The following is a 10,451-nucleotide window of genomic DNA, read 5'->3' as shown; positions in this document are numbered from 1 at the left end:
TGATACAACAATCAAGAAGACTATGAAGGTATAGTTTCATGAAATTTCAGGTCAGTCACAAACATGGAAAATGCAAGCGTGTACAGCATGAAGTTACAGGTGTGCGTGTTGCCAGTACTTGGCACGTGTGAGTAACAGAATAGGGTGGATGAAAATAACCAACTTAGTAAAATGAACCTCTGTGCATCAACAGCCTGGGGACAGAAACCATGGGAAGAGGTGGCTTTCCAGAGCAGTATTTGTGGTGCTGTTAGTGTAGGTGTACGGAGAGCCATGGAGCAGAGGGCCAGGATGCAGCAGGAATGTCCAGGCCCTGTGCAGGCTGCCCCGGCCAGGGGCCCTTCCTCTTATTAACAGCACCAAGAAAACAATAACAACTACAGGCAAATACAGTCACCACTGAGAGCAAGCCGGCCACAGCCTTGCTACCTGCACTCAGGGCAGGTTAGAGGGTTAGCAGTGAACTGTTAATGAAACGACTGCACTGACCAGTGGGTTCAGCCCTGTGGTGACACCCACAGACGTACTGTGCTGTGGGGGTGGGGACAGGTTGCCTTGCCCATTCAGCTTATCCCCACTTATGAGCCCAGTGAAGGAGAGGAAGGGGTGAGCAGACAGGTGAAGCTGCTTGCCTCAACCTCCCAGCTGGTGACAGGAGGAGAGGACTCCCAGCCAGTCCCCCCAGCTGCCATGGCTGCAAACTGCATCTCAGGGCTGGGCAGGAGCTAAATTCTGGCAGGCTTTGTCATCTGAGGCCCCAGTCATGCAGCATGAATTATTCCTCCAGCACCAGAGAGGCTGTCAGAGGCTGGCGATGCCATTGGTTTTCAATTTACAACACTTCCCGACAGGAGGCTGCGGGAGCAGGAACTGCGAGAGCTTAGGAGAGAGAGCCCAGGTACCCACTCCCTCTGCACGCATTTGCTGAGCCCACAAAGCATGGCAGCTCCTGTGGTGACAGCATGCAGGGAGCCACCTCAGAAAGCCAAAAGAGCTGGGTTCGAACTTCAGATCTGAATAGCTGTGTGGCGTCAGGCAAACCACTCCATGTGTGGTACATTTCCTTGTGCATCAGAGTCAACCACTCACAAGTATTTGTGCGGAGGAGACAAGAGAATGAATGTGAAGTGGGAATATGCTTGGAGTAAACAGGACATCAGGGCCAGGCTCCTGGCTCCACAGCAAGGGCTCCTTCCCTATCAGAAGGGTGGAGATGGTTATCGGGAGCCAAGCCACCCAGCCTGCAATGCTGGACACTGAATCTGGATTCTACCCTGGAGGCTGTTGTGTTTGAACAGAAGCATTCAGATATGCATTTCAGGAAAGGTCTATGAAAGGGATGAGACAGGAGGGTGGGGACATGGGGCGATGGCCATGTGTCTGCCGGAGCCCAGGAACACAGGAGCTGCTCTGGGTCCATTAGCACTCCGGGTATGTGTCCCATTGGTGCTCACCACAAAGAGCCCATGCCCTGGCCACTTAGGGGTTTCCTCACTTAGTTTTTTCCCTGCTCAATTCTGCCCACTCCCTAGAAAACATCAGAATTTAAGCACTTTCTTTCAGAGGAAGCTGTATAGTGTCAAAAAAAGGGAACTGAGAAAAATGCAGCCATGAGCTCCGCTGCCTGCTAATTCTTTTGTCTGCTGTACACAGCAATTACACTTCTGATGGGAAGGGGGTAGACACATGTTATAACACATCTTAAGTCTTCCTTCAGGCTCTTTCCTTCCTCTCTTCCCTTCCTGTCTTGGTCCCTGCTACGCCTAATCCTTGCACAGTACCTTGAGCAAGTCCACTGTGGCAAGCTGAGCAATGGCTGCAAAGAAGCTCACATCTGTTCCTAAAATCTGTGACTATGTCACTGCGTAAGGCACAGTGGACTTCTCAGATGTTACAAAGTTAAAACTCTTGAGCTGGCACAATTATTCCAAGTTAGCTGGGTGGGACCAATGTCATAACAAGTGTCCTTAAAAGGGGGAGCCAGAAGGAGATTTGAAGATACTGTGATGCTGGATTTGAAGACAGAGGAGGAGCCACAAGCCGAGGAATGCCGGTGGCTTCTCAGAGGCTGAGAAAGGCAGTGACACTGATTCTCCCCTACAGCCTTCAGAAGGAGCACAGCACTATTAATAAGTCAGTTTGAGCCGATAAGACCAATTTTGTACTGCTGACCTCCATAACTGTAAAAGAATAAATGTGTAATGATTCAAGGCAGAAAAATGTATGGTATACTACAGCAGCAATAGGCATCTCTGTGGGCTTCTGTTTACCCATTAAGGACATGAAGCAGGGGATGCTTTGTGCCTTAGCACCTTGGCCTTACCCTGGTGAGTAAAAGGCCAAGGAGGAATGGGGAAAAAGCAGACCTTTCCTGAGTAGGAGGCTTACCCTGTCCTTGTGCTTTTCATAGACCATGCAGAGTAGATGTCCTCAAATCAGATGCCTGCTCCATGGGTGTTGAGTGTGATGGTGGGTGACAAGGGTGGTAGGGACTGGTAGGTCCTTTAGAAATATGCAGAGCAAATGCTTTAGCTACAGGGGCAGCCCCACTCATGTCACTAGATGAGGGGGTGGGCCCAGGGTGGTTGGATCCTATGGTTCTGTTTAGAGAGATCAGGACAGTGGTGTTTCAAGTGACATCTCCAATCCTTAGCTGTTGCCAAGCAATTAGAACAGAACTAAACACCAAGTGAGCCAAACCAAACGTATCTGCAGCCCAGCCTGACCACAGGATTCTGTGGCACTGGTGCCTTCAGTTAGCTCTTTCAGACTCTGAACTTTGAAGTCAGCCAGATGTAAGCCTGAACCCTTGGTCACACATAGCACCATGACCCGGAGCCATCTTCCTGATTTCTCTGAACTTCAGTCTCTTCATCTGTGAAAACGAGAGCAAAATTCCCTAAGTGGCTGAGGAATAAATTCATCAATGCATTTAAAGCAGACAGAGCAGAGCCTGGCCTGGAATTAGCAAGCTCCTAAATTCTCATTGTTATTACGGCTGCTTTTTACTGCATGAGCAGGATGACAGCTTCCCACTCCTCTGCACCTTGTGCTGGTCTAGGAATCCATCACGGCACATTAGAGGCCTCTTCCCAGAGCACAGAGCTCCACAGCCCGCTCAGCCTGGTGCAGGAATGCCACACAGGAAGTGTTGCCAAGAGCAGGTTCAGAGTCACTGCTGCCCTAAATCCCTGTCACCTCCTTACTGTGTCAGCGTCCCATTCTGTCTTTTTTTTGAAACCAGAATTTGCCACTCTTAGAGATCACTGACTGATGGGGCTGATGCACAGCTTTGCAGCAGCCGCGTCTCCCCAACCCCCCAAACATCCAATACATTCAGAACTTTAAGCCCCACTCTATAGTCAACATCTTCTACCATCATTTGCATACTATTTTTCTTTAAGTGACTCATTTCTTGTAATTTAGCTCCACATTAACAACATTGTATGAAAAACAATGAGTCTGATGAGCTAATTTTCCCCCCACTCATACACATCATGAAAAAAATGCCCCTTAAAAAATTTTAAAATTTATCAGCTCTAGGATGGAAAGTCAGCCTGCCTGCTCCTGAAGTGACTGGGGGTCCCTTTGGGATTGCAGTAAATTAAAGGACACTGTTATCTCTCAGCCACCTTGATGTTGTTCCTTTGATTTCTGCTGTAGCTTTGGACATCAGGACTCTGATGTCAGAGGGAACTGGGGCAGGGGCCAGGGAGGTGGAAGACCCAGGGTGCCTCCATAGGTTGGTTGCTCATTTTTAAAAACTTGATTTCATAGTGCCTTTGAATAACTCATTCCTGCCTTCTGCTGTGAAAGAGTTCCCAACCCTTTCACTGGTATTAACTATTTTAAGTAATTTCAGTGCCACTCAGGTTATAATGGGATTAAGTCCTGGGAAGCTCATCATAAAATAAAAATGCTATAACTTGAAAATGCATTCAGTACAGCTAATCTTCTGATCAACCAAGCTGTTAGTCAGCCTTGAGTGACTATAACAAAATGCCTGAGATAATCATTTTAAAAAGAAAAAAGTTTTCTTTGGGCTCACAGTTTTGGTAGTTTCATTCTATGGTCAATGGTTGATCCACTTTGGGCCAGTGCATCGCTGAACATGATGGCAGGAATACATAGCAGAAGCACCTACTCACCTCATGGCAGCTAAGCAGCAAAAAGAGAGAAAGAGTAGAGGTTTGGTTCGGATACTAGTATTACTTTCAAGTGTAGGCATGGAAGTGATTGGAGCACTTCCAACTAGGTCCCATCTCTTCCACCTAGATTCCTCCTCCTCCCAATAGCAGCACAGGCTAGAGACTAAACTGTTAACCGCTTTGGAATAGCAGATCAGGTAATTCCCCTGGTATTCATGTGGTTGACCTTCAGGTGCTACTGCCCAGCATCAGGAGAGAGGTTTGTGTCACTTTTGCTTGCCCAAGGAAAAAAAAAAAAAGACTCAAATTCAGCCTTTGAAGGCTGGTACTTTCTGAGTATATGTTCTTTGATCCCATCACAAAGTTGCAAAACATACTGAAGCAACTGTATGTGATTTCTGTAGCTCCCAAAGCTAAGTGGCCCCGTATGGCCCCCAACACCCTTCCCACCTTCTCTCCTGTTGCCACGCCCTGCTTTACTCTTTCTATTCCAGGATGTCCAGCCCCTCGGTGTTCCTCCTGTGATGTCAGACATGCTAGTATCACAGCAGTCACTTGCTGAACAAACTCCCATTAAAGTTGCAGAACCCTAATGGCACCATCTATTATAGGGTTTTTCCCAACTCATCCTCTGAGCTCAGTCTCCCCACGAAAGTTGAGCACTCTTTCTCCAAAACCCCTTGGCTTTACAGCACGTCCTTTGCTAGTACTGTGGGCCGAGCCCACTGCACAGTTACACAGATAAGGTTAATTGCTTCCCTGCATCCTGATTTGCTCCCTCCAATGTGATCTCCACTGGTGGACCAATCAGATCAGAGCATGTTGCTTAACATCTTCCAGCAGCTTCCACTGTACACAGAATAAAATCTGTGCTCCTAATAAAGCTCTGCTGAGGCTTAGTGAGAGCTGCCCTGCTTTCTTTGCCCTCTCTCCTGCAGCTCTTGGCCTCAGTCTTCATGCCATAGTCTGCAGCTGCTGGTCCCATTCTGGAATGTTCTGCCCCTCCCTACCTCTACTTGTGGACACCCTGAACCCTGCTCCTCACTTACACTTCCTCTCTCATTGCCTGCCTCCCACTCATCCTCAAGTGTCATCCGGACCATAAGCCACTTGGGAAAGACCTCCAGACTTCACAAGTCTGCCCCATGTGACTGGCTCTGCTGCCTTCATCTGTGGGTCCCTGGCTGAAGATACCATGAGGGACAGACTGCTTCCCACATCCTCTGGTGACATCCACCCTGAAACAGCCCTCCTGAGGACTGGTGCTGGGTAATTGTGAGCTCTGCTGACCTCATGGGTTTGTCTTATTATCATTCTGATAATAAAATATAGACAAATACAGTCTGTTCTGGATGATAGTTCCTTTTCATGTCTTAAAATAAATGGACACATTTTGGAGGGACACCCCCTCTCCACCTCATTCATATCTCCTCTGTCACCCTGAAGCTACTACTCAAGGTCTTGGGCTCTGATTTCAGCATGGGAGATGAGGACTCGGCCATGCTGACTCTGCTGACTGGCTAAGTCAGCCCTGGAGTGGAGTACGTGATCCAAGGTACTGGTAATACCCCACTTTTGCCAGAACTAATAATTTCCTCACCTTGTGAGTTTAACAGTATCCCTCTAGAATTCATGTATCTCTGGAACCTCAGAACATGGCACTATTGAAAGTGGGATCTTTGCATGTGAAGTAGAAGACCTATGAGGACATCATCTGCATTGAGGGTGAGTCCTAAGTCCACTGATTGGTATCTTCATAAGAAGAGGAGAGGACAGAGACAGAAAAGCAGATGTGGAGATGATTACAGAGGGGAACAACTTGTATGCAAGCCAAGGGGCACCAAGGATGGTAGCAGAACAAACAGAAGACATGGATGGAACCGTTCCTTCCCCAGAGCCCCAGAAGTCCTGTCGTCAACTTTGATTTTGAACTCCTGGTCTCCTGTCTATGAAAGAATAGATATCTACTCTTTCAAGCCACTCAACTCGTGGTTGTTTATGATCCCTCTCTCACGGTTCCATCTATTAAGGAGGCATCCTTACTGCCCTCTAGGTTAGAGATGAGATGTCAGGGCTCAGAAAGTTTTGGTAACCTGCTTAGAGTCACCCAACACACCAGGAATGGACAAGCTGGAGCAGGATGAGTTGCAGTGACCAGGGGCGGCAGGGATCTGGAGTAGTGGGGGACAAGAAAGATTTGGGGTGCTGATTCTGCAGCCCTCAACTCAGGACACCAAAGGCATCATAGAGGTAGCTGAGAAACATCTGCATGTGACCTCAGATGAAGGAGAAAAGGGAAAGCACAAGGTCTGCACCAAGACCTCAGCTGTGCAAAACCAGCTGTGTGTAGACGGAGCTTGCAAAATAGGCAGCCACATACGCGTGGGTGTGAGTTGCACTAACTGTGGATTCCCTCCATCCATAATTCCAAATGGCCCCCACGCACTGTGCTTTGTTTTTAATAGGGAAAACACACAGAGGGACCCCTTCCCCTTGCTCCTAAAATCCACAAAGCCCTGGGCTCCCCTCCACTTCTTCCCCACAAACCAACTCCCTCCACTGATGTGCAAGCGTGCCACTGAGCCACCCTCTCCCTCCTGGCACAGTGGCCAGCTGTCCCCGGGGAGTGGAACCTGATCCCTAGGGCTGGCTTGATGGGAGAGAATAAAGGAACGTATTTCAGCTCTGTGCCGACATCAGATCCCTGCCAAGGGTCCCAGGACCCTGAGCCAGGGGAGGGGGTGGGGCAGAGCTGAAGCCTCTTGGTTGCCATAACCAAGGCTCTGCCTTTGCCCAGCAGGCTGTTTTCCAGAGTACCCACTACTTACCAGTTCTTCCTTGGTTTTTAGGGTGAGCTGGAACCATGGCATGGAGTAATGGTGGGTGCTGAACTCCTGTGTTTCAGAACAGGATTCTGATATGTTTGATTTTTTCTGTCAGTATCATCTCACATGTACTTAATTACCAATGGGAGAAGTAGAAAGAGATATGACAAATAGCTCTGAGGCCCTGCAAGATTGTCTTTCTCCAGAAAGAAAAGTGTGAGCAGGGAGCTTTGAGATGAAGAGGCACTGAGTAAAGAGCAGCTGTTCTGGAAGAGCATCCAGGCAAAGGGAGTGATGGCACATGCAAAAGCCCTGGGGCAGGAGGTCAACACAATGAAAATGCTAAAAGAAGTAAGATTCCAGGGGAGGATTCTGATGGAGAAATCAAGTCACAGGAGATTGTCAGTGATTTTGATCTCTAGCCTGAGAAAATGGGAATGGGGATAATGAAGTTTAAGTAGTGGAGGGACAGGATCATATTTTTAATGACTAGGAACCTGCAAACTAGCTGAAATTTCTAAAACTCAGTGTGGCTAGAGATAAGTCATGCTGTTCCAAATTATTTTCTTCTCTGTTAAGGGGTAAGACCACCTCACCAGACTCCTGCCACTTAACCAAGTCTTAACTTAGTGCCATGCAATTGTTGTACTGTTCTGTGCTGCTCTAGCAGGATACCTGAGACTGAGTAATTGGTAAAGAATGGAGACTTTTCCCTGAGCTCTGAAGGCTGTAAGTTCAGTAGCAAAAGGGTGCTAGAACCCTGGTGAGGCTTATCCTGCTGTGTCAGCCCGTGACCAAAGGCAGATGGGCAAGAAAGGGCAGGGGAGCCAAGAAGCAAGAGAGGGCTCAACTTGCTCCTCTAACAAATCCACTCTTGCTAGAGGTAGCACATGCTCTCTTGCTGTCAGGACCATCACCCCCTTGAGCTGGATCTCATCTCTCTACGTGGGTAAACTCCCAATGCATAGGCTTTGGAGATGCGTTGACACTGTGGCAATTATGGGTGGCCAAGCTGAGACTCAGAGAGGTGAGGTGACCCGGTTGGGGATGCACAACAGGAAAGTGGCAGTTGTTGGCTTGGACTTGGACCTGTCTTCTGCAGATCTCTCAGTACATGGCCCTCAATGTGGTTCAGTCAGGATTAAGGACACAGTGAGGCATGGAACTGGGACTCTGCCTCCATTACCTCTCCCTGCAAATCCAGCCGTGGTAGCTGAGCGGAGGAGACCTGTGTGTGTGCGTGTGTGTGCGTGTGTGCATGTGTGTGTGTGTGCGTGTGTGTGTGTGTGTGTGTGCGTGTGTGCATGTGTGTGTGTGTGTGTGCGTGTGTGTGTGCGTGTGTGTGTGTGTGTGTGTGTGTGTGTGTGTGTAGTTATTTTCGGAAGCAAGGAGATTTAATTAAGAATTGAGTTCACAGCTTTCCTGCTGAGAGTTAGCCAGGGGGTACAGGATGAAGAAAGGAAGTCAAAGTCACAGCAGACTGCAGACAGTGACACCAAAATAATGAAACGCTCACAGAGCCTTCCAGTGGCGTGAGGGAGGGGTGGGGTTGTTGTAAACCAGGCCTGCATCACACACCCAGTCTGGTGATGCTGTTCTTCACAGGCAGAATTCTTTCTGGGCCTGAGTTCCAACTTGGTCTGGGAGGCTACAGTTCTTGGTAGTTGCAGAGATGATGTTGTTGGACCAACGGGTTTAAGCAGGAGCCAACCCCCGAAGAGGCATCAGAATGATCTCCCTGGAGACCAAATGCATCCTCTGGCAGCTTGATCTCACTCCCCACTCAGTCCTCTTGCCTGGCTCTGGAGGCCATGGGCCTCTTTTCTGCTGAAGGATTTCAGAGCACATCCACCCAGCACAGGCAATGAGCCCAATCTAGAGATGAGTTTTGTTTGGTCCGTGGTGTTTATCTTAACCCGGTGAACTAATATTCTGAAGACTGGATGCTGTGGGTAGAGGTGTGGCTGTGCGTCAGGCACTGCGCTGTGCTGGGAGTCCAGGGAGAGCAGGACAGAGGCACAGAGAGAGCACTGCAACACCGCAACTATGCACAGTGATTGCCTTGCTCTGCTGTTTCTTAGACTAGTTTTTTTTTTGCTACCACTGAATGCTCGAGACTGGCATTCCTGCACCATTATTCATGCAGAAAAGTGGGTGAGCAAGCAATGAGAGATGACAGCATTTATAAAGAAAATCAGTGTATTTTTTCAGTTTGGAGCTGAGAAGTTCAAGAGCATGGCACTGGCATCTGGTAGTGCTTACTGCTGTGTCACAACAGGGCAGAGGGCACTGCATGGTGGTATATAGCAGGCAGGCTAGCTTTGCTTTCTCTTCTTCTTATAAAGCTGCTCATGCTAGCAGAGGGCTCCCCTCATGACCTCATGTAGTTCTAATCACCTTCCCCAAGCTCCACCTCCAAATACCATCAAGATTTAGTTTTGAGGGTTAAGTTCCCAACACACGTACACGTCCAAATCTTAGCAGATAGTGAGACAGGCAATTCAGCGTAATACATAAGACATAAGCAGGCGGCTTAAATAAATAGGTGGTCAATAAGTTGGGGAAGGGGCATAAGTTGGAAACGAAAGGAAAAAGAAAGGCATGCAGCACAAGGAAGAATGGGTATGAAGGAGAGGATGGAAGAAAAAACCAGAGCCAGGTGAGGTCACGATGTGGGGTGGCTGGAGCTCAGCATTTGGGGTGAGCTGCTGAGCAAGGAGGGTCAGGAGCAGTAACCTTGAGGTCATGGACTGTAGAGTGAGGACTGGGTTTTGACAAGGCGAAAGAATGAGTCTGATGCCTTGTAAAGAAGTCATTTTGTTAATTTCTTGTAGACAATGCAAAGTTGTTGTCTCCAGTCTCCCTCAGCTAAGGCCGTCATGGAGAAGACAGGCTGGACACCAGGGCCGCCCCTCTGCTCACACCTACACCCGCTCTGCACTTGCTAGCTGCCCTTTCATATCTCAGCAGTGGCAGTGCAATGACTCAGGAGGGGCAGTGACAGTTTCTACTCAACAAGGTAGCTCTGCATATCCTGGTAGGCAGGTAGTCGAAGCTGGGTTTTTCCATCAAGGGTGTTTCTCTAGGCCTGGCAGGGGCTCTCATACTGGGTTCTTCTGCTTTTCAGACAGTGGTGGTAATAGTTTCCATTCGTCTGACCACTTTCTCCTTAGGCTCTGGGTCCTTGGCCGTCCCTATATTCAACACCAGCTGCCACTTCTGTAACATCCTTTTAGCAGAATTGAATGCCAGGTCAAGTTGGCATCTTCTGCTCTGGGGGCCATGTCTAGCCCAATGAAATATTCACACATGCCTTGGTCTAGTCCAAGTTGAGTCAGACACATTACATCATCATCAACACTGAATCATAATCACCATCATCATCATCATCGTCAACACCATCACTGTCATCACCCTCTACATTATCATCGTTGTCATCATCACTGATCTAAACCAGGAGTCAAACAGTCTCCTAAAG

This window comes from Cavia porcellus, unplaced genomic scaffold (genome assembly GCF_034190915.1).
Source record: "Cavia porcellus strain 051 isolate PalLab524CR breed Dunkin Hartley unplaced genomic scaffold, mCavPor4.1 scaffold_19, whole genome shotgun sequence".
In the NCBI taxonomy this organism is placed as follows: Eukaryota; Metazoa; Chordata; class Mammalia; order Rodentia; family Caviidae; genus Cavia; species Cavia porcellus.
This window is presented reverse-complemented; position numbering follows the sequence as displayed.